Below are 25183 nucleotides of genomic sequence, written 5' to 3'. Positions count from 1 at the left end.
ACTGTTTAAATTGCTGATGAGCTTTACTAAGATGTTTAACCCCATCAGGGTCCCAAAGAACCTGTGTTCAACATGTCCGACAGGAAATTAATGAATATGAGAAAACTTTTGGAATTATGTGGATTTCTGTATGAATAGATTTTTAGTGTAACATCACCTTCATTAACCCCCTGGGGTTGACGGTCGCGCCGGCGCGACCAGCTCGCTTTTTTTCTGATCAGTGCTAAAGACACTAAAAATACTTTTGGTCACACATATAAGTGTTATACATCATTCGAAACTGTTAAGTGTCTACTTTTATTTGTGTACACTCACAATAACAACAAAACTTTGTGCTTTTGTAAAATAAAGACAACAAACAGGGTGCGCTTTCTGTCTTCTCAGTCTCCGTGAAAATCTTTCTGAAACACATCACAAAAATGAACTGAAACTCAGCAAATATTTGACACAGACATGAAAGATATATCTATAGAAAGCTTGAAGTGTCTACTTTTAAATGAAGTAAGTCATGTCGAAAACAAATATTCTGTGATAAAGGAATCTGTATGAAACCAACGCAAGGTCCAGTTTTTCCCATCTGAGCTCATTATCTGTAATGTGATCACGCCCACGCGCAGCACACGCTATTCATACGGTAATCATCCACGTGAGACGCGCAAACATGCAAACGCCCACATGACCTCCGTAAACAAAGTCTGAAGATTCATCAAGTTCATCTCGAATACTTTTTGTTTCTGGAAGAGACGCGCTGAGAGGAATGAGCCAGAATTTACCTCAGAAGAAGAACGCGACACAACGCGCAGCTTGAGCAGCGGAGGAGATCATTTCTGACGAGTAAGTCATGTTTTATTATTTGCATTAGTTGTTATTGTGTTATTGTGACATAAACTTGAACACATTTACTAGTTGGGGTTTTTCCCAAACTATAATTCCAGACTAAAATGTTTGAAATCGAGTGAAACATTTTGAAATATAATAGGCAACTTTCATTGTATCTAAATTTCGTACAATGCGAGGATGTTTTTATGCTCTATATAATACAACAATACGATATATATATATATATATATATATATATATATATATATATATATATATATATATTACAGATGCTCCTGATATCAACATGCTCACATGTTTTTTTGTTTTGTTTTAGTTGTTTGTTCTTTAGTGATCTGATTCCTGCACCACAGATGAATCCTGCTGACTTTCAAACTGTTTTCCTCTGAGAGCGCTGTACCAATATCAGATGTTCAACTACACTGAAATTCTACACAAATATGGTAAAACAAGCTCCTTGACTACTGATGATGGTTTTTGTTTCTCTTGAATCCATGGAAAGAAGCAGCAAACACTGGAAATATCAGGTATGGTTTACTTGTTTCACGTGTTGAACAAAATCTGTTTTCAGGAATGACAAAAAAAGTCTGTTCCCGTCTCTGTGTTTAGATCAGTGTGATCAATAGTGTGTGTCTTTGACCTTTATTATGTATATTTTTATTTTACTGTGTTGTAAATAAAATACAAATAATCAAACCCCCCATTATTTTAGTCTTCTCACAATCTTTCTTACCTGCCTCACGGTCACAGTCACACTGATGGGCCATTAGGGGAGGGCCCTTTGTCTCTCAGGTGTGAATCACTAAATATTCATGGCCATTGTCACTCCCTGCCTTTCTAACACAAAAAATGTCTTACAAAAGTTAAATCAATATATTGTTTTCTGTGAATGAGTAAGCAGGATGTTTTTCACGTCATTTTGAAGTAAATATTCTAGACAAGACTGATTAATCAAAAGTCTTATTCAGAACTATTCAGTATGGGTTTTATGGTCCTATTTTATTCAGAAATAGGAAAAATTGCCTCAACCTAATTTCTGCAGAACTCCAAAAACAGATCTATATGAACACTAGCGGCAGTAAAACTCTTATTAACTTTTACAGTGACAGTAAAACAGAATGAACTTACATTCCTTTTCCAACAAATTATGATTATCGATTAATAATATTTTTGTGCTTTTCCTTGCACGATACTGTGTTATGACCCCAAAACACTTTCACCATAGTGCATGATTTATAAACTTAATACATTTGGACTTTTGCAAAACCAGCATAACCTGTTCCAAATGTGTGGCTTTTCTGAAGAAGTAAACTTGCTCAGTAGCTCACCTGGTATAGCGTTGGACTTGCAATATGGACTGCTCAGGTGTACTGCCTGTGAAACACTAGTAAGGAATCAAGAATAGAAGAGATCAAAGACTAGCATGGTGTGGTTTCTTTAGCAAATGAGTTTTTATCCCACACATTTCACTTTGAAAGTGTCACATAATGCAATAAGCATGGTAATAACATTTTGCAGAAATTACATCACAGGCGCATTTTTCTGATGAGCCTGTGTTGTTAATTTTAGTTACTACAGTTGCTGTTACCTATTTCCCAGATATTTAATATGTCTAGATTTCCATTTCATGAGCACTGATAACAGTAGATCCTCAGTAGTGCACCTCAAATATTGGAGAAACTCTGAATGCTCATTAGTTGGTTGTTGCTTTTGTCTTTGAAGAGGCAGATCTGCTCAGACATGTACCTCAGTCGCCAGCTCTCCTCTGTCTGAGGTATTCAACATGTACCATTTCCCCTAACAACATAGAAATATTTAGACAGAGGGAGCCATCAAACAGGAACAGTGAGGAAGGATATCTGATACAGTTGAAAGGATTCAAACATAGTCTCTGATGTTAATTGAAACAGAAGCCACTCTTTCATGTGCCTTTCATCTCTTTTAATACAAATTCAAAGTCACATGTCGTCTGTGTATCGCACATCAGATCACCAACTAGACTCTGGAGTAACACTATATATTTATAAACATGGATGGTTGGCTATTAAACACCCTAAATTCGGATCCATGTAATTCTAGGAGTGGCTTAACTGCCGGCAATACAGGCGAGGCAACCGCACTGGGGCCCTCCAATATTTTTGAAGTTTTATGATTGCAATAACAGATAATACAGCATACCTCGCTTTTTTTGTACAAACTTAAAATGTATTGTAATTATAGTAATTATTGTAATTCTTACATACTATGCATCCAATTGACTCAATGACCAATTGTTTATCCTAAATGTAGCTTCATTAAATAAAATGCAGCCTTCCAACTATAAATAAACACTGACAGTTGTATTATTTCAAGGGATGAAAATTAACCTTTAAGACTGTATTTGTTGCATTTTGCAATGTAGCCATTTTTTATGTTTTCTTTTGCTTTCTATTTTTTTTTTTTTACTGAAAAGGCAACAAACTAAAATAAAAATGGCTTGCTGGTTAAATAGTCCAGTCTAAAGTTGAAACGTTATAATAATTCTTAACAAGCAATGTAAATTACTTTAAAAAATTTTATCAGGAACAATATGTTATGGAGAAAAAAGTAATAAAATATGGACAAATCAAAAGAAAAAAAGTCATTTTCTTTGTCTTCAAGCTATAAATGCTAGTGCTATTATAGCAAGCACTAGCAAGAAGTTTAAGAGGTGTGTGGATCCGTGTCCACGTTATCTGACACCTGATGACACACATGATCTTTGCGTAATTTGTTTGGGTGAAGAGCATGCACGTGATGTCCTTGAGGGGGCAATCTGCGTCCACTGCGAGCGTTTTTTCAATGAAAAAGCTCCACTCTCGTCTTCTCTCTTTTCGAGGAAAGAGGGACAGCTGTCTGCTCCCCGTGGTTCAGGACCCGCCGCTGCTGAGGCACAGAGGAGAATGAGTTCGTGGGGTCGCAGACGAATCTGGCCGATGAGTTCAAAGAGGGGCTTTCCCTCTCACACTCGTCGGCCACGGACGAGGGTGAGCCGCTGGATGATGATGATGTGATTTCCCTAACATCATCTCATCCAGCGGCCAGTGCTCTGCTGGGTTCTGCCTAGGAAGAGCAGGAGATGTCTGAGGGGGGCGAAGAAGTTGAGACTGAGCCCTCCCAATCCTCCTGCCCTGCGTATGATGAGCTTTTGGAGGTTATGGAATGCGCCACGGCGAGGCTTGACTTGCCGTGGAAGCAGGCCAGGAAGATGGCGCCGCAAGGTCGTCTCGACGTTTCTGACCATAGCCTCCCAGCTCAAGTGAGCCTTCCTTTTCTTCCTGATCTCCATACAGAGATCGAGAAGGAATGGAAGAGGCCGGTTTCCTCCCGCATCCATAGGTTCCAGCATACAAGTTATGCCAACATCGAGGGGATGCGCGAAAGCGGCTATGAGAGGATGCCCCCTATAGAAGATGTGCTGGCTAGCTATCTCTCTGTAGGTGAGACATCCTCTCTCAAGGCTCCCTCCTTGCCATCTAAGCCCCTTCAGGATACATCTTGCTTAAATGGCAGGGCATACGCAGCAGCAGGTCAGGCTGTCGCTTCATTGCACACGATGGCGATGGTTCAGGCGTACCAGGCTGATCTGCTGAAAGACCTGGATAAAGGGGAGGGCCTTTCCCCTGACGAAGTAGCTGAGCTGCGCCGCACCACGGATCTTGCTCTTCGTGCTACTAAGCAGGCTGCCTCTGCTATGGGCAGATCTATGGTGGCCATGGTAGTAACGAAGAGACATCTGTGGGTGAACCTGGTAGATATCGGGTAGAAAGAGAAGGGCTTTCTCCTCAATGCTCCGGTTTTGCCTTCCAAACTTTTTGGTACCTCCGTCGAGATGGTGGTCGAGAAGTTTAGGGAGGCGAAGGCGTGCTCAATGGCCTTCAAAACTTTCATTCCACGATGGACCAGGTCTGAGCCCGAACAATGCAGGGGTCCTGGCCCGTCTCGGTCTGAGGATCACAGACGAGTAAAGAAGGCTAGTGTCGCGACTCGTGCCCCTCCCCCACCTGCGGGTGGGGCTAGGAGGAAGTGCAGGTCAAAGGGAGGTAGGCAAAGACCTGAAGGAGGTGTTCCAGATGAGCCGTTCTAAACGCTCTTGTCTGGACCAGAGTAAGACCTAAACATCTACTCACCTCCCTTGGGGGGTTTAACATCTGCCCTCATCTTTCCCTTCCTAAATTCCCTTATAACCACCATCAACTTCACCTGACCAAGGTCAGGTAGGAACCTCCTGCGCCTGCACTGCAGTCCCTTATGCTGGATCTGTGATGTTTTGGTTGGTTTTGTGTCTTACATAGTAACCACCTTACTGATGGTCCGGACTCGAGGCTTCTTCGGGCTTCGCTTCTTGAATGGAGCTCATGCGCGGGAACCATGGTGGGTGAGTATGATCCATTTTAAATAAGTGTAAATCACTGGTGGTTGTGTGAATCCTTCTGCTAGCCTTCTTTGCAGTGTTTCCAGGACCTGTGTGTTTCTATCCTTGTCTAGGGTAGGTCCTCGGTGAGCACCCACTCTGCTGGACCCAGAACCTTGGCTATCGACTTTTATGGTGATGACCTCACTTGTCGATACTGGATCCAGACTGGATGATAGCCCTATTTCCGACTTCATGCTTCCTGGATCATGTGGCCAAGTCGTTAGGCTTCTGTGGGAGGCTTCTTGGTCATCAGGTCCCCAGTACAGCACCGCAATTCTGGGATCTGCGGGTCCTTCCTTCTGGTGAGCTCTCCGGAGTGTATGCTGCGGAAACCCTTCCTGAGTGCTCTGGCTCTGAGGAGAAACAGCTTTCCACCCTCTCTGCGGGAGAGTCCCTTTGAGCTCGCCGGTCCTGGGTAGACTGGGTGAGTCCTCCTCTTGGCTTGAGAGTTAGGTCCTCTACCCTGGGCTATTGGCACTTCGGTCGAGCTGGGTTCCTCTCTCTCTTCGCTAGGGGTTGAACCCTCCGCTCTTGAGCTCCGTGGCAGTGACATCAGGTAGTTGGGCCACTTGCTGCTTCCCTGATAAGCTGCCTCTATTCGGGTCAAGCCAGGCAGTGCTCACCTCACCTCAGAGGGTTGTCTTTGAGCCTGCCACTCCCGATTGAGTGTCTGAGGACTTCTGGGCATCTGTGAGCAGATGATTCGGAATCTTTTTAAATCCATGCTATGGTAAGTGCATACGCTAAGCTTCTGTGCACTTTCTAAAATCCTGTATGGTAAGGGTTACGTGCTGTCAGCCTCGTTCCCTTTCTCTGAGTTGGCTTAGGTCCCGGGACTCGCCTTGGGCTCCACTCAACTAATGCTGCCCTGCGTATGATGAGCTTTTGGAGGTTATGGAATGCGCCACGGCGAGGCTTGACTTGCCGTGGAAGCAGGCCAGGAAGATGGCGCCGCAAGGTCATCTCGACGTTTCTGACCATAGCCTCCCAGCTCAAGTGAGCCTTCCTTTTCTTCCTGATCTCCATACAGAGATCGAGAAGGAATGGAAGAGGCCGGTTTCCTCCCGCATCCATAGGTTCCAGCATACAAGTTATGCCAACATCGAGGGGATGCGCGAAAGCGGCTATGAGAGGATGCCCCCTATAGAAGATGTGCTGGCTAGCTATCTCTCTGTAGGTGAGACATCCTCTCTCAAGGCTCCCTCCTTGCCATCTAAGCCCCTTCAGGATACATCTTGCTTAAATGGCAGGGCATACGCAGCAGCAGGTCAGGCTGTCGCTTCATTGCACACGATGGCGATGGTTCAGGCGTACCAGGCTGATCTGCTGAAAGACCTGGATAAAGGGGAGGGCCTTTCCCCTGACGAAGTAGCTGAGCTGCGCCGCACCACGGATCTTGCTCTTCGTGCTACTAAGCAGGCTGCCTCTGCTATGGGCAGATCTATGGTGGCCATGGTAGTAACGAAGAGACATCTGTGGGTGAACCTGGTAGATATCGGGTAGAAAGAGAAGGGCTTTCTCCTCAATGCTCCGGTTTTGCCTTCCAAACTTTTTGGTACCTCCGTCGAGATGGTGGTCGAGAAGTTTAGGGAGGCGAAGGCGTGCTCAATGGCCTTCAAAACTTTCATTCCACGATGGACCAGGTCTGAGCCCGAACAATGCAGGGGTCCTGGCCCGTCTCGGTCTGAGGATCACAGACGAGTAAAGAAGGCTAGTGTCGCGACTCGTGCCCCTCCCCCACCTGCGGGTGGGGCTAGGAGGAAGTGCAGGTCAAAGGGAGGTAGGCAAAGACCTGAAGGAGGTGTTCCAGATGAGCCGTTCTAAACGCTCTTGTCTGGACCAGAGTAAGACCTAAACATCTACTCACCTCCCTTGGGGGGTTTAACATCTGCCCTCATCTTTCCCTTCCTAAATTCCCTTATAACCACCATCAACTTCACCTGACCAAGGTCAGGTAGGAACCTCCTGCGCCTGCACTGCAGTCCCTTATGCTGGATCTGTGATGTTTTGGTTGGTTTTGTGTCTTACATAGTAACCACCTTACTGATGGTCCGGACTCGAGGCTTCTTCGGGCTTCGCTTCTTGAATGGAGCTCATGCGCGGGAACCATGGTGGGTGAGTATGATCCATTTTAAATAAGTGTAAATCACTGGTGGTTGTGTGAATCCTTCTGCTAGCCTTCTTTGCAGTGTTTCCAGGACCTGTGTGTTTCTATCCTATCTAGGGTAGGTCCTCGGTGAGCACCCACTCTGCTGGACCCAGAACCTTGGCTATCGACTTTTATGGTGATGACCTCACTTGTCGATACTGGATCCAGACTGGATGATAGCCCTATTTCCGACTTCATGCTTCCTGGATCATGTGGCCAAGTCGTTAGGCTTCTGTGGGAGGCTTCTTGGTCATCAGGTCCCCAGTACAGCACCGCAATTCTGGGATCTGCGGGTCCTTCCTTCTGGTGAGCTCTCCGGAGTGTATGCTGCGGAAACCCTTCCTGAGTGCTCTGGCTCTGAGGAGAAACAGCTTTCCACCCTCTCTGCGGGAGAGTCCCTTTGAGCTCGCCGGTCCTGGGTAGACTGGGTGAGTCCTCCTCTTGGCTTGAGAGTTAGGTCCTCTACCCTGGGCTATTGGCACTTCGGTCGAGCTGGGTTCCTCTCTCTCTTCGCTAGGGGTTGAACCCTCCGCTCTTGAGCTCCGTGGCAGTGACATCAGGTAGTTGGGCCACTTGCTGCTTCCCTGATAAGCTGCCTCTATTCGGGTCAAGCCAGGCAGTGCTCACCTCACCTCAGAGGGTTGTCTTTGAGCCTGCCACTCCCGATTGAGTGTCTGAGGACTTCTGGGCATCTGTGAGCAGATGATTCGGAATCTTTTTAAATCCATGCTATGGTAAGTGCATACGCTAAGCTTCTGTGCACTTTCTAAAATCCTGTATGGTAAGGGTTACGTGCTGTCAGCCTCGTTCCCTTTCTCTGAGTTGGCTTAGGCCCCGGTACTCGCCTTGGGCTCCACTCAACTAATGTATATCTGTTGATACATTTCTGAGCAGGGTGAGAAGAAAAAAAATGCATGTTTGGGCCCTGTTGTTTCCAGGTTCTGCAGGTTTGGTTAAAGCAGGACCCATGCTCTCTATCATGTACAGAGCACGATACTGGATTGGGGTTACAATGCCTTTAATCTAGTCAGCATCGCTCCCCTCACTGTAGAGGGTTATTTATGAGCATGCTGCTTCCTTCCCAGCATTCGAGTTCCCTTCCCTTCAGAAGAGTTGAATTCCCCACTCCGTGGGCTGTTCTCGTGGTGGACCTTAGCAGTGCTCCCCTCATTCAGAGGGTTTGCCTATGAGCACGCTACCCCTTTTTCTGAATTCGGAGTTCTCCTCTCACGTGGAGAGTTTTCACGGTCACATAAGGTCTCTAGATCTGTCTGGTAAACAGTAGCAACGGTACTGGCCCCTTAGCAACGGTATTTAAAATCCATGTTTTGGTAAGTGCGCACGCGAAGTCCCTGTGCACTTCCTAAAATCCACGCTGTGGTAAGTTCGCACATCGAGGATTTTGCGTTCTTTCTAAAAATCCTGTATGGTAGCGGTTAAGCACTGTGGCTTCGTGCCCTTTCTTTGAGTCGGTCAGGCCCCGGTTCCACCTTGGGCACCACTCTACCTATGTATCCTCAGTGATACCTACTTTAACAGGGTATTGCTACTAGGGGTCTGTTGAGACAGTTCCTTCAGCAAGCTCATGCAGAGCAAGCGATAACCCCCTGGGTGACAGGCCAAGACCTAGTTACGATTCTAGGCGCTTGGTCGTATCCCCTTAAAGGAATCTCTTCCTGATTCCAAGCCTTTGAGCTCTACCCTGGGCCCAGGAGTCCTGGCCCTAACAGGTTAGTTTATGGGGTATGTAGCTTAGGCCTTTGGCCATAGGGGATAATGTCACTGACGGCCGTCTAACCTTCCCAGGGGCAACTCAATTGAAGCTTTGTAAAGTTGGTACTTAATGCTCGCCTGTGGTTTTGGCATGCATGCCCCTCAGCCTCTTGGCTTGAGAGTTAGGTCCTCTACCCTGGGCTATTGGCACTTCGGTCGAGCTGGGTTCCTCTCTCTCTTCGCTAGGGGTTGAACCCTCCGCTCTTGAGCTCCGTGGCAGTGACATCAGGTAGTTGGGCCGCTTGCTGCTTCCCTGATAAGCTGCCTCTATTCGGGTCAAGCCAGGCAGTGCTCACCTCACCTCAGAGGGTTGTCTTTGAGCCTGCCACTCCCGATTGAGTGTCTGAGGACTTCTGGGCATCTGTGAGCAGATGATTCGGAATCTTTTTAAATCCATGCTATGGTAAGTGCATACGCTAAGCTTCTGTGCACTTTCTAAAATCCTGTATGGTAAGGGTTACGTGCTGTCAGCCTCGTTCCCTTTCTCTGAGTTGGCTTAGGCCCCGGTACTCGCCTTGGGCTCCACTCAACTAATGTATATCTGTTGATACATTTCTGAGCAGGGTGAGAAGAAAAAAAATGCATGTTTGGGCCCTGTTGTTTCCAGGTTCTGCAGGTTTGGTTAAAGCAGGACCCATGCTCTCTATCAGGTACAGAGCACGATACTGGATTGGGGTTACAATGCCTTTAATCTAGTCAGCATCGCTCCCCTCACTGTAGAGAGTTATTTATGAGCATGCTGCTTCCTTCCCAGCATTCGAGTTCCCTTCCCTTCAGAAGAGTTGAATTCCCCACTCCGTGGGCTGTTCTCGTGGTGGACCTTAGCAGTGCTCCCCTCATTCAGAGGGTTTGCCTATGAGCACGCTACCCCTTTTTCTGAATTCGGAGTTCTCCTCTCACGTGGAGAGTTTTCACGGTCACATAAGGTCTCTAGATCTGTCTGGTAAACAGTAGCAACGGTACTGGCCCCTTAGCAACGGTATTTAAAATCCATGTTTTGGTAAGTGCGCACGCGAAGTCCCTGTGCACTTCCTAAAATCCACGCTGTGGTAAGTTCGCACATCGAGGATTTTGCGTTCTTTCTAAAAATCCTGTATGGTAGCGGTTAAGCACTGCGGCTTCGTGCCCTTTCTTTGAGTCGGTCAGGCCCCGGTTCCACCTTGGGCACCACTCTACCTATGTATCCTCAGTGATACCTACTTTAACAGGGTATTGCTACTAGGGGTCTGTTGAGACAGTTCCTTCAGCAAGCTCATGCAGAGCAAGCGATAACCCCCTGGGTGACAGGCCAAGACCTAGTTACGATTCTAGGCGCTTGGTCGTATCCCCTTAAAGGAATCTCTTCCTGATTCCAAGCCTTTGAGCTCTACCCTGGGCCCAGGAGTCCTGGCCCTAACAGGTTAGTTTATGGGGTATGTAGCTTAGGCCTTTGGCCATAGGGGATAATGTCACTGACGGCCGTCTAACCTTCCCAGGGGCAACTCAATTGAAGCTTTGTAAAGTTGGTACTTAATGCTCGCCTGTGGTTTTGGCATGCATGCCCCTCAGCATGGTGGCGTGGGTATACCGTTCCCCATAGCGACCCCCTGTATGGTAAGGGTTACGTGCTGTCAGCCTCGTTCCCTTTCTCTGAGTTGGCTTAGGCCCCGGTACTCGCCTTGGGCTCCACTCAACTAATGTATATCTGTTGATACATTTCTGAGCAGGGTGAGAAGAAAAAAAATGCATGTTTGGGCCCTGTTGTTTCCAGGTTCTGCAGGTTTGGTTAAAGCAGGACCCATGCTCTCTATCATGTACAGAGCACGATACTGGATTGGGGTTACAATGCCTTTAATCTAGTCAGCATCGCTCCCCTCACTGTAGAGGGTTATTTATGAGCATGCTGCTTCCTTCCCAGCATTCGAGTTCCCTTCCCTTCAGAAGAGTTGAATTCCCCACTCCGTGGGCTGTTCTCGTGGTGGACCTTAGCAGTGCTCCCCTCATTCAGAGGGTTTGCCTATGAGCACGCTACCCCTTTTTCTGAATTCGGAGTTCTCCTCTCACGTGGAGAGTTTTCACGGTCACATAAGGTCTCTAGATCTGTCTGGTAAACAGTAGCAACGGTACTGGCCCCTTAGCAACGGTATTTAAAATCCATGTTTTGGTAAGTGCGCACGCGAAGTCCCTGTGCACTTCCTAAAATCCACGCTGTGGTAAGTTCGCACATCGAGGATTTTGCGTTCTTTCTAAAAATCCTGTATGGTAGCGGTTAAGCACTGCGGCTTCGTGCCCTTTCTTTGAGTCGGTCAGGCCCCGGTTCCACCTTGGGCACCACTCTACCTATGTATCCTCAGTGATACCTACTTTAACAGGGTATTGCTACTAGGGGTCTGTTGAGACAGTTCCTTCAGCAAGCTCATGCAGAGCAAGCGATAACCCCCTGGGTGACAGGCCAAGACCTAGTTACGATTCTAGGCGCTTGGTCGTATCCCCTTAAAGGAATCTCTTCCTGATTCCAAGCCTTTGAGCTCTACCCTGGGCCCAGGAGTCCTGGCCCTAACAGGTTAGTTTATGGGGTATGTAGCTTAGGCCTTTGGCCGTAGGGGATAATGTCACTGACGGCCGTCTAACCTTCCCAGGGGCAACTCAATTGAAGCTTTGTAAAGTTGGTACTTAATGCTCGCCTGTGGTTTTGGCATGCATGCCCCTCAGCATGGTGGCGTGGGTATACCGTTCCCCATAGCGACCCCTAGATGACGCAGTTCGAAGTTCCCTTGAAAGGGAATGTCTCAGGTTACGTATGTAACCATGGTTCCCTGAGTAGGGAACGAGACACTGCGTCCTCTAGTTTCCTTGCCATGCTTCGGACGCAAGCTTCAGACGAAGAAGCGGATGACGTTTTCTCCCAGCGCCTCTTTATACTGTGGTCACACCGGTAGTGACGTCATAGGCTGTCATCGGCCAACGTGTTGTTGTTGTTTTGAATGTATGCTTCAGACACGGGTCACGTCGAGGCGTTCCCCATAGCGACCCCTAGAGGATGCAGTGTCTCGTTCCCTACTCAGAGAGCCATGGTTACATATGTAACCTGAGACGTTTTTGTCCATAACAAACTCCAGAGTGAAAGGACTTCTTGCCAGCAGTCAACAGTCTGAGTGAGCCTAGGGGTCGCCACCCATACTGACAGAACTCCCAGCTGAGTTAATGGCTCTTTTCATATAGCCTCTGGCAATTGTGTAATTCAAGGATGTCAAACCATATCACTGAACAGCCACTATCCTGCAGATTTTTTGTTCCAACATAGCTGCCTGTAATTTTCAAATAATCCTAAACACCTTGAGTCCCATGTTTAATTGAAGAATGCTCTTTCATCCTTAATCAGTGAGAGTGACAGACCACCAACAGAGGATGGCGAGATTTCAATTTAACAAGTTATGATAGGTGTAACATCTCTGACCAATGTTTAGTTGTTTCGCGTTTGTAAGTGCACAGCTAACTGTATGATTTTGTTTTTAATTCTTTAAGATAATACCTTGAAAGATTATATGATGTGACCTCAAGAAGACAGACAAAGCATAGTGTGCTATTTGTCAATTTTTCATGTCTGACTCTACGATAATTCTTTGCCAAGACATCTACCCGCGATTCAGCATTGACACGTCATTCTGTACTCTTGTTCTCAAATATTAGGTGGTAGTCCAAAGGAGTGAATCTAATCACCATACTGTACAGTAAGAAAAATTTATGCAAAATTGTTTTTCTCTAAATGACTTTATTCAAACCACAAAAAGACAAACATACTGAAAAAGGCACCTTTCAACTTGGGTTGAAGTCATTACGTACATTAAGAACAATTTGGGACAGTTTGTATTTTAATGGAAAACTAGGAGAGGCACAGGCAGGATTTTGAACTGTCTCCAAAGTCCAAAGTTTCTCGTCCAGTTTAAGACCCCTTCACAAGATTCATCACAAAGGCCATTAATTCTCCATCTGTAAACATGTCGAACTAGGCAATCAAAGCCTCACAGTTTTGCTCTACAACAACAGAAATCCTTTAGGATCCCAGAAATTTGTCTCAGATGGCAAAACCATGGCCATAATTGTACATTGTGCACCCGGCTTTAATAGCAGACACTCAGATTACTCAGTGTATGGAGAGTTTATGATGAGAGCCAGTAATAAATGGCCTTTACATGCTGATGTGTGTAAGGATTAAGGCTTGATTGGCTCTATATTTAGCATATTGTCATACGGTTTCCATTATATTGCTGGTGCTATATCAGATAGAGCTGAAACCCGTAGATAGCAGAGATGAGAGGGAAGCCGATGCCCATATACGAGTTCCCACTAAACAGGCCCCATTAATCTCTCATTATGTTAATGTTCTCAGAACAGCAGGGTAAATCTGCACAAAATACTCAAGACAAAGTAGAGCTACTCATGTAAAGCACACAAGAGATGAAACTCGATGTTAATTCCAATAGAGTTTGAAATTAAAATATTGCTAAGCTAACAAAAACATATTCAAAAAATACAAGACACACACAAATCTTGGGTAAAATAGTCTGTTTTTCAATATTTTAGTCAGTGTCAGACAGAAAAAAATTGTCTGCATATCGCTCAACTTGTACAATCTTGGTTGGAATTTTCAGCTTGCTGCAGTGCATTCTAGGATTTGTAAAGAATAGACTGCAATCAATGCCCATCCACTTTTTCAGTGACCTTCCCAAATGGATTTTTTAAAAGTCTTTGTTAAAGTGTTGAAGCCATGAACCAAACCAACCAGCAACAATGTGAATCACAGCATTAACTTTGATTTGAAGCAACAAAAAAAAGATTTAAAATCTGACAAGACTTTGTCATATTCTTAACATTCAATTAAGTGTATTATTAATATAATAAGCAATAAATTATGGCAAATCGAAGTGATACTTGTAGATTTAAAAAATAAAACTGCCAATAGATGGCGGCAAGTCGCTGTCTTAATGAGCCAGGCGTTGCATCATTCATTCATTCATTCATTCATTCAGTAAAGAAGCAAAATTGCTGTAGTTATGAATGGGTTATTAATCACTGACTCTCCAAATCATTCAAAGCCGCAGATTCGTTCACTAATGAAACACCGCTGTATTCCGTTGGAACTATTATTATTTCGTTGCAAAATATAACAAACATGACAATATTCTGTTTAAAATGTAGGCTACATTTAAAATGTAAAATGTTCACTTAATATTACCTTTTTTTGTTGAACTGTTGTAAAAAGGAATGGCACATTTGCCATCATTTGGATATTCAGTGAAATTTGCATTCTTGCTCGTATCTTAATAAACATGAAAACAATAACACTTTAATATTTGCTCTTCATGCTATTAAGTGAAGATCTACTTTAAAGATACATTGAACAGCAGCTATGTTGTTAAAGAAGGCAGCTTAATGTTGTTAATCTTTGTTTTATGTTTTTTTTTTATTTTAGATAAATAATACATAATCAAATAAAATAAAATAAAAACGACTTTAAATTGCGTCTGTCAGGTTATGCATCATGTTTTCATTAGGGATGGGTTATACCGAACATGTTTCATTTGATGCTATGCAGATACTTTTTCATACAATTTTAATGATGCTGATACTTTATTATTTCTTAAATGGGTATGTGATTTTTTTCAAAATCAAGTTCATTTTTAGAAAAAAAAATAATAAAAATGAATTCCGCTTAAAAGCATTACACATCCACATGACACATACTGGCTATTAATAAAAATAAATAAATAAAAGCAAATATGAGCACAATAAAAAAATTTTTTTACTAGTAGGTATAAAAATAATCTCCTATTTTAGAGTGTAACAAATTCCACTGAAGGGTGCGTCAAGTTGCGAAAACATGTGCGGTTTCATTTAATAAACAGATACAAAATAAACTGAACTAAACCATGACATAAACATGAGAACTTAACTTGAACAGACTTGACAAACTCACCAACAGAGGGTTATAATAACAAAGCTAGACGACCGACTAAAGAAATATGAGAGCTATATTTTTTAGAAAAAAAAATAATAAAAATTAATTCCGCTTAAAAGCATTACACATCCACATGACACATACTGGCTATTAATAAAAATAAATAAATAAAAGCAAATATGAGCACAATAAAAAAAATTTTTTACTAGTAGGTATAAAAATAATCTATTTTAGAGTGTAACAAATTCCACTGAAGGGTGCGTCAAGTTGCGAAAACATGTGCGGTTTCATTTAATAAACAGATACAAAATAAACTGAACTAAACCATGACATAAACATGAGAACTTAACTTGAACAGACTTGACAAACTCACCAACAGAGGGTTATAATAACAAAGCTAGACGACCGACTAAAGAAATATGAGAGCTATATATACACACATGGACCAATGATTAAACAAGACACACCTGAAACTAATCATGACAATAAACCAATGAGAACATAACACATGAAGCAAAGGAAGCACATGACAAGATATACATGAGAGGCACAGGCAATCAGAAATATATAAAAAAAAAAACTAAAACAAACATGAGATACAGAAATGCAGTGATCAAATAATAATAAAATAGAAGTTTGTTTCCTTTCTGCCATTCTCTTAATTTTTCTCAGTTTAATGCAAAAGTGCATGTGCAACTTTGCATGAGTGCCACACTCGCTTCTCAAAGTCATGTGACGTGAGCCAGGTAATATGTCAGGGGTGTTCTGACACAAACATTAAACAAAAGTACTAAAACCATTTGAAATTTTAAAATCAATACCAAATAAGTAGCTTGTGAGAACTGATATATCGATACTGCGATATCAATGTACCCATATCATATTTTCCCTTTTAAAAACTGCAGTGTATTCTTCTTTTGATTCTTATTTCAGCAATTTGCAAAACTTTGCTCTGTTTCTTTGAGCATCCTGAACAACACCGAAACATTGACTGTGAGAGTGGGACTGACCAGTGAAAGATGGGAGCAAATTGTTTGAGGAAACCTGTTTAAAAACAGTGATTATTTTTGTGGTTCTCTTTGATGCTGCTGACACAGAAATTATACACTTCAGCTTTAAAATATTAAAACTTTCATACATCTCAATGTCATCATTATCCTTGCAGGAAATTAGCCATTCAAGGACAAGTTAAAGTCTTTAAGCCTCATTTTGTGGATGTTTTATTATGTTTGTCAGCAAAGAATAATCTAAACCCTGTTACTATAATTCTATATGGTAAACAATTATATAGTATAGTAATTGTCCAAGTCATCATCTTTTGGTGAATTTCACCATTTTAATGCTAAAATATCTTATTTAGCTTATGTGCTCTGTGCAGAACCAATGAGTTTGTGTGTGCGTATTGTTGGGGGAATCCATCCAAAATTTTACGAAACAGTTTACAAAACACAATACATTCAAAGAGTTTTAGCATTTAATGAAATATGTATTTTATATAAATTTAAATATCAGCTATTTGTGAATTTTTTTTTTTTTTTCAGAAGTGTTTCTCTGAAGGACAACAGAAAACTACAGAGAGCCTCTGATGCAACTTTTTAGTTAATTTGCAATTTTGCTTGGTTCATTATAAAAAAATTACATCATATCAGAATTTGAACCCAGGCACTATGCATACTACAAAATTACACCACTAGGTTCTCACGATCAGTGTTGGGAGTAACGCATTAAAAAAGTAATAATATTACAGTAGTATATTACTTTTTTGCTGTAACGCAGTAATATAACGCATTACTAATACAATTTGGGTAATATTATTACTCGTTACAATCTCAGTAACGCAAGTTACAACAACATATTTTAAATCAAAATTAATTGGTGAATTTACCAACACCGCAAAACAGCATAGGAGAAAAAAATCCGCAATCAGTTTGTCTGTTTCCTGTTGCTGGAATTAGATGGTTGAGATGACTGCAGAGACGGATTCTACATTTGTGAGATGGACACACTCCTGATATTTTCAGTTCATCGGAGAAAAGGATAAGAATGCATAGTCAGGTGCAATATGTGCGACACCAAACTCTCAACATGGAGAAATAGCACGAGTAAAACCTGGAAACACCTGGACTGTTGCCACATCGGAGAGAGCTGCGGGGTCGGAAAAGATAAAAAATACGGTGGACGAGCGCAGCGCGTAGGCTATTTTTGTGGCGCGGCGCTCTACGAAAGTCCACGGAAAGGAAACCGAGATGACAGAAATAAAAGTAAACACACTGTAGTTTCGAATGATCTGTATGACCAAAAATGACTTTTTTTGTTGTTTGTTTCCTCTGTTCGATCGCGCCGGCGCCTCACGCACACACATCTACAGCATTGCAAACGTTGCAGCCTGTTCATTTTCAGAATAAAATACAGTCAACCAAACATATAGATACTGTCACGAATTCGGTCCATGGACTTCCGTTTATTCACCACCAGAGGTCACCCTTTCCATTACATTGACTCTCGCACTACACAAACTGTTGCATAGCACCCCGGACTACATATCCCATCATTCTTTGCACGATTTGCACACTGCACTGATTGCACTCATTGCACACAGCTGTTTCTAATCACCTCACTCACTATATAACACCCACTCTAACCACCTTTCGCTGCTGAGTATTGTTTAGCCTGTACCCCTTTCCGAGTCTCTGTGTTTTCCTTGTTTTGCCTTGCCTGTTTCTGCGGTATCTGATCTTTGCCTGTTTTCCTGGATTTTTCCCTCTCGTCCCGCCCCTGTGATTCTGTCTGCCAATCGGTGACCTACGCTAGCCCTAGGACTATTCTTGTGTTTTTGCCCGCCATATACCTGTTTGCCAGTGTTCGACCGTGCCTGTTATAGCGCGTCTCTTTAATAAAAGCTTGCAGATGGATCCACACGTCTCACGTCTCGTCAGCCCCGTTACAGATACACTGGTTAATAGTGCGTACTGCGTAGATACAATCGTTCATCAGCCGTTCATCCTGAGCACGGACCAAACCCACATTTGCTCGTGACGAGGACATTTTTTAAGCCTGGTTTACATCATAAATAATAGTTTAGCATTCAAATACATCGCAAATATGGACGCATTTAATTGGATTAATGCCGAATGTGAGAGGTGGGCTGCGCGAGAACACCGTTTGCTTTCAGTTTCGCATTGAATTAGCCTAATTCATTTTGGCCTGTTTAGCAACTTATACATTTTCATTCTTGTTTTCTTCTGAAACCGTTCAAAATAGCCTATAGGCTAGGTAATGTGTTTATTGTTTGTACATTATAACATTTTGCTTTATTTACCGGTGTTATTATGTATGTAATAATACAGTTTGTGCTTATCTGTGTTTAACCTAAACTACAACGTAACATTAATGTAGACCTACATACCGGTATCTAAATATGCTTTTATAATTTTATGCTTTATAGACCTACCATATTACACTTCACTGGATGTAGAATGAGCAGCAATAAACAACATTTAGGCATTTTATAATATTTCTGTGGATATTTTGGTGAAAGTAACTCAAAAGTAGTGTAACGCATTACAATTCAGAGACAGTTGTATTGTAATGTAACTAATTACTTTCAAAAGACAGTAACTAGTAATATTTAATGTATTACATATTGGAAGTAACAACATGTAACACTGCTCACGATCACAGCCTTAGAGCCAGAACTGTCACTGATGCCCCCTCAAAAAACTAGGTGCATAATGCCCCGGCTCCTAAATACTTTATAATTAATCGAGTTACCAAATGTTCAAAGTGCAAAGACCTCCACACTCCCACATGCTCATGCATTCTCTGCATTACTGTTGGCAGTGTGGTTTTACTGCAGTAAAAAAAAAAAAGCACACTGAGAGGTACGCTTCAGATGAGGTTGTGAGTTTGGCCTTGAACAAAAGTGGCTTTTGTGTCGTTTTTAACAAGATACCTTTAAGTTTGTTAAAAGGAAGCAATGAACAATAAAATATACTTTTCCAGATCCCAGCTGTGCAGTGGGCTGTAAACCGCACTGCATGTGCTATCAGAGCATCAATGACTAACGTATGTTCCTCATCATGGTCCACAGCAACTCATTGAAACACTCTGCTCAGGCTGTGTACAATCTGTGTATGTTGTTGAAGTTTTTTTGCCATTGGCTGAAATTTTAATTACGTGTGTTTGAGTTATGATTTTTTTTAGGCCATATGGTAATAGTCAGTAGTTTTCCAGAAAAGAAGGATCTTAAAACAAATATCTTCTTTCGTGTAGTTAGTTCCCTCCAATTACGCAGTAAAAACTGGGATTTGTTCCATCCTAAATATTGAGGGATAGAAATTAGATACATTTCCAGGTAGCTCTCGTTAAAAAAGACAAGAAAATGCCAAGCAAAAATGTGTTGATGGCAAAGCTGTCGACAGATGTGTTTAATTGCATTAATTAATTAGATCTGCTTCATGGCAACAGCACAGCAGGGAAAGTGTAAGGAGATTACACAAGCTGATCTGTTTGGAGTTAGTTGGCAGGACAGTCGGTGTGGTTTCAGTGGCGGGCGCGCAGCCATCATGCGGACAGAGAACTCAGTAAGAAACCGCCCGCAAACACTCACACATTCCACATCTCCCGCAAGCTCTGAAATGAGAATCTCCTCGAAATCACTGTCCGCTTACTGACTCCTACAAGTGATTCATAACCTCCTAAAAATTACTCATGCTCCTAAATATATACGTTGGAGGCAATAGACTAATTCAACAAATCTGAATTAAATAAAATTATATTTTTACATTTTAAATATGTTTATCAAGGGAAACCCATTCTTCCAAAAATATTATCCCATTTATAGGCAGAAGTTGGAAATACCTTGACTGAGCGGCAGTGTATGTTTTCTAATGTTAGCATGGCCACACAAGCAAGCAACTTTGAACATTAGTCACATCATGCACTGCAGATGTGAAAATCTGGTCCAACAGACACATAAATATATAAATAGTGTCTTACAAATAGATTACATTTGTAAGACAATATATACAGTATAACAATTTTAATAAAATGTATGTTTTTATTTATTAAGAGTTAGTTCACCCAAAAATGAAAAATCTTTTACTTACCCTCTTGCAGGGTTCGTACGGTCATGAAAAACCTGGAAAAGTCATGGAATTTTAAAACACCAATTTCCAGGCCTGGAAAAGTTTTGGAAAAACAAATAAACCCAGAAAGTTTTGGAAAAGTCATTGAAATCTATTTCACAAAACTCTGTATAATAGATGTTAATTTAGACATATGTTTGAAAAATGTTTTTGTTTGTTAAATTCAAGTTTTTGTTTTTTTAAAGTAACAACCAAGCGGCCAGTGGCAGACAGTGAGTTAATCATAGCCTATGTTTGATCAATTTAGCCTTCTCAAATCATATCATAAATCATAAATGTGTGCTATTAGGAGCGTATCCAATCGTTTGTGCAGAGAAGCTAAAGCGCACTTTGCAGGACCTGGAGTCGCCAGCACGATCACTTGCATTTTTTTCTTATAACAGTGGAAACAACCAGTCATTTTTGCTCATAAAGGTAAGAGTAATACATCATTCGGGGCTGTTAAGGGTCTACTTTTATTTGTGTGCACTCACAATATCAGCATACGTTGTGCTTTTTTAGAACTTGTCATTCAAAATCCATAAGACTTTCATTCATCTTCAGAACAGTTTTTATTACATTTTTAAAATTAAAATTAAGTTTTAATATTCTCTTATCATTTTTTGTCCACCCAAGTCTAGGTAATCAACATTTTCAGGCTTCAAAAACTCCTGAATCCATATAAATCAAGCTGTTTAATCAAAGTATGATGAACAGAGCTTCATTTAGGCTTTTATTCAGATATAAACATTGATCAATGCTCATTCATAAAAATCAACATCAGTGCATGGTATTTGGAAGCTCAAACAAGATTCTAAACTTAAAGATATGTTAATTTGTGTTCCGAAGATGAATGAAGTCTTTTGCGTAAAAGATAAAAAGAGAAAGAGTTTGTGTAAAAGATCACCGATTTTTTCTTCTTCTTTTAACACTGTACCACAGTTGAATATGCACTTGTTTAGATAGTAGGTAGTCCCAGTTCACTTAAACAGAGCAGTGTTTTGAGAACGTCATAGATCCATATTGTTTAACATTTCAGGAAGTCAGCATACCAGTGGCTTTCTTATAGTTGCCTCTGCATTTTACCGTGGCATTGGAGTATTTAAACATCAAAACAAGTACACATTACGTCTTTCAATTAAGAATGAGGCTCTGGATTAAACCTGTGTTCGCCCATGAGTCTCTTCGGATTTACTGCTGCTTTGTCTGTTAAATCCACTCGCTGATCTGTCCTGCTGACCGCTGCAGAACCGGCGCGTGAGTCAGCACATCTGATTAACCCCGCTCACCCTCACTGCAGGAGTTTCAGTAGCCTCTGAGACGCGATTAATGATTGACATTTGACACATCTCATAGGATTGTAAGATGCTTGTTTACTCCATGTGGATATCGATATAACCCATGAGGATTCTCGCGGATGATTTTGTGAATTGCAGCTCCTTCTCCCGCATGTCTGACAGCATTTGACAGCTCTTGGTCTGTTTTTTCAGAATCACAGAAACAACGCACTTTGTAGTCGACACTATGGTTTTCCCACTTGATAAAATCAGAAGCACTTGACACCATTATAAAAAGGACTGAATTGACCATTCTTACTGCTTGGTTAGATCTTAATTACTTAGATTTGTCTGATTAAGCACGTTTCTTGTTTAGATCAGTGAACAGATAAATACTATAAATTTGGTTGTGTGTAAAACTTCTTGCCTTGTCACAGCTACAAGTTTACAAGCTCTAAAGAACTTTACTGTTGTTAACTTTTAATTTTATTTTTATACATTGAAACAAATCACAAACGATGCACTAAATATTCCTTTACAACAGCAGTGACTTCAATAAAGAAAAGAAAAAAGAGTAGAAAGAAAACATACAACATTATCTGATAGTCAAATAATACAATAGTAAGTAAGTTACTTACTGATCAGTTCATTTTCAATGCATCAAGATACATACTAACAAGTGTCCACCTTTGTATGAAAATGTCCAGTTTCAGTTGGAGTTGGGCAGTCATTTATTCCATTTTATAAATAGATTCGAGTTTTTCTATCCACTGGGCCATTTTTGGAGGGTGTGGCTTCATCCAGTTCATTGTAATGGTTTTCCATGCATAAGAGTACATGCAGAATATATCTCTGCTTTTTACTACACAAATCCTGGGGTATCCCTTCTAGCAAGAAAAACAAGGCAGTAAAAGGCAAGTCTGTGTGCAGAATTTTCATAATCTCATCCTTTACCCAACTTTAGGGCTTTTTACCCTTTAAATAGTTAACCCTGAGTCATTCTAAATGGAATCCTGGGTTATCTTGCCTCACGTTTCACACTACACATACTTTACCCGGGGTTAACAATTAATCCTGTGTATTCATAAACTGACGTTTCACACTGTGCATTCCTAAACCCTTACCATTCTTATTTGCATATTTGTGGTGTCATTGTCATTGATTGGACGAACGCAGCACACATGGCATATTTACATGAAGGCTTTAGCAGTGTGAATCCACATAATATATTTTTCTTTCCAAAATTGACTTTTTGTCCAAGAATGAATTGAGTAGAAAGTGGTGCTAACCCTTTTTCTGATTTACAAGTGTGAAACCTCCTCAGGGTTAAAAGGGTTTAGAATGATTATACCATTGAGTTAAGCACATATGTGTGGCTTTTCTGCCATAGTAAGCATGCTCAGTAGCTCACCCGGTACAGCACTGCACTTGTGCTTGTAGAAAAATGGCATGGTTGCCTCAGCAAATGTGTTTTTAACTTAAGGTTGATTTTGTTAACACTATTGTTTAGGTTTAAAAAATATGAAGCATTACTATTTAGTGCCTCTAACTAGACATTTCATTTCTAAACTAACGGATACATACAACTACCGCAATAAATCATAGCCAGATTCATATTCATCTGTTTTAGATAAAACTGAACATGCTTTTAGCGAAACTTACTGTACATTTCACACCGTTGCGAAACGTGCAAGAAGCAATGTAATATTTTGCAGAAATGTCACCACAGGCATGTTTTTTTCAGTGAGCCTGGGTTGGGTGAATTTTACATGGACAAACATCAACCAGAAAATTAATTTGTCTACTGTCGCACTCTTTCATAAATGTGCCGTGTTAAACTGCATTATTTTGATGAAGCGCTTCAGGATCAGATGGGGTGTTGTGTATTTTGAGCTGTTTAAGGTTGTCTGAGGTCAGGTCTCATGGTGATACTTGCTGAAGCCATGACAGGAACACTGATCCAGGTTGAGCTTCCAGCCTCTATTTTTAGCCTCAGCTGTTGTAATTAACCTCACCTATTAACTTCAAACTATAAAATTGCTCTCTGATCAGCAGAAGGGCATCGTGCTGAAAGAATGACCTCACTGGATCCACCTCCAACAGTTGCTCCGGCTCTAATCCTGCTCCGATTGTACCTTCCAAGGATTAGAGAGCATTTTAATTTAGCCAATCAGTTCATCTTAAATCAACAAGGCTCTAAGTCCAGTCTGCCATGTCAAACACAAACAGCCACATGCCCTTGACCTCAAACACAAACAAACCCTCTTTGTGCAGCCACAGAGTGCAGTCATAAAGCTGGTGACACAGCTTGTCTTTTGTTTAGAACAATTGTATTTAATATATTAGCTGTCAGTTTATTTATTTTTATTTTTTTTAAAAGACAGGGACCATTTGCACTTTTTTCATATCTCACGTTGTTTCTACTGTATTTACTTAGTGGTTTTCTCACTTCCAGCTGTGAAAGAGAATTTTATCCATGCTAGTGCTCTCTGACAGTTTGAAAGAGAGTGATTTAATCTCAGCTGGTTAGATTTCACAGCTGAGGAGAGTGTAAAATCCCAACTATAATTAGGTGTGCAAAAATGTACAGCCTGAGTAAGCCCTCATTTCATTTTTTTTTAAATACTTTCATCTGCATATTTCTTTTAGATCGCTGCACAGTGTTTGCATATGAAACCGCTTTTGTTGATGTCTTGTCACAGCCACAAGTTTTGTAAGCTCTAAAAATAAAACCATGAATTAGAAATTAAAGAAAGAAAGAAATGTTTTTACATTAGACTGTGTAACTGCACTATTTTCTATGTACTTACTCTTTCCTAGAATCTTATTAGTTTTCTTAACTTGTTTTCTTTCTTGACTTTATTAATAATAAATTACTTGGAGGCACAAAAATTAGAATAAAAATTAACTTTTTCATAGAGTTAACTTTAAAGGGTTAGTTCACCCAAAAATGAAAATTAGCCTGTGTTTTACTCACCCTCGAGGCATCCTAGGTGTATATGACTTTCTTCTTTCAGACGAATCATATCAGAGTTATATTAAAAATTGTCCTGGCTATTGCATTTTCATAAGAAAAATATCCATATTTCAAATGTAATAAACACTTCTCTCTCACTTCCGGTTCCGCGGAAGGCGTTCCGGCGGATAACGTAAGACGTCAGCATTGCGTGATTAGTGACGAATGCGGAGCGAGAACAAAACAAAGCGCCGGTCATGAATTAGAAGTACAAACTGAGAATTTGTAAAGAAAAATTATGGAGGATTTCGATATAAACCAAGAGGAGACTGGTTTTCCTTTGCTAAAGTAAGGAAACTTTGCTTCCTTTGCTCCTATAAACAAACTCGCGAGACTAGCATATCTCAGAGGCGCGCGCTGCGCATACGTCCGGCGTCTTTCGCCGGAACGACTTCCGCGTATGACGGATAACGGAAGTGAGAGAAAAGTGTTTATTATGTTTGAAATATGGATATTTTTCTTATGAAAACGCAAGGATTTGCTACAGGAGGCCTTTATTCACCCCCCGGAGCCGTGTGAAGCACGTTTTATTATGGATGCGCGCACTGTATTTGACGACTTGTGGACAGTTGAACAGAAACACCCGCCGACTGCAATGATAGAGCTTGGAATAGCCAGGACAATTTTTA

The 25183-nt window shown here is 41.5% G+C and overlaps 1 protein-coding gene across 1 annotated transcript in view; it reads left to right on the top strand.

Annotated features, from left to right (window-relative positions):
• The window catches only part of LOC107581752 (protein PTHB1-like), a 131868-nt gene that overhangs the window by 42791 nt on the left and 63894 nt on the right, over positions 1-25183 (top strand). The window lies entirely within an intron of this gene.

This window comes from Sinocyclocheilus grahami, unplaced genomic scaffold (assembly GCF_001515645.1).
Source record: "Sinocyclocheilus grahami isolate Dianchi unplaced genomic scaffold, SAMN03320097.WGS_v1.1 scaffold37.1, whole genome shotgun sequence".
NCBI classification, from domain to species: domain Eukaryota; kingdom Metazoa; phylum Chordata; class Actinopteri; order Cypriniformes; family Cyprinidae; genus Sinocyclocheilus; species Sinocyclocheilus grahami.
This window is presented reverse-complemented; position numbering and strand designations above follow the sequence as displayed.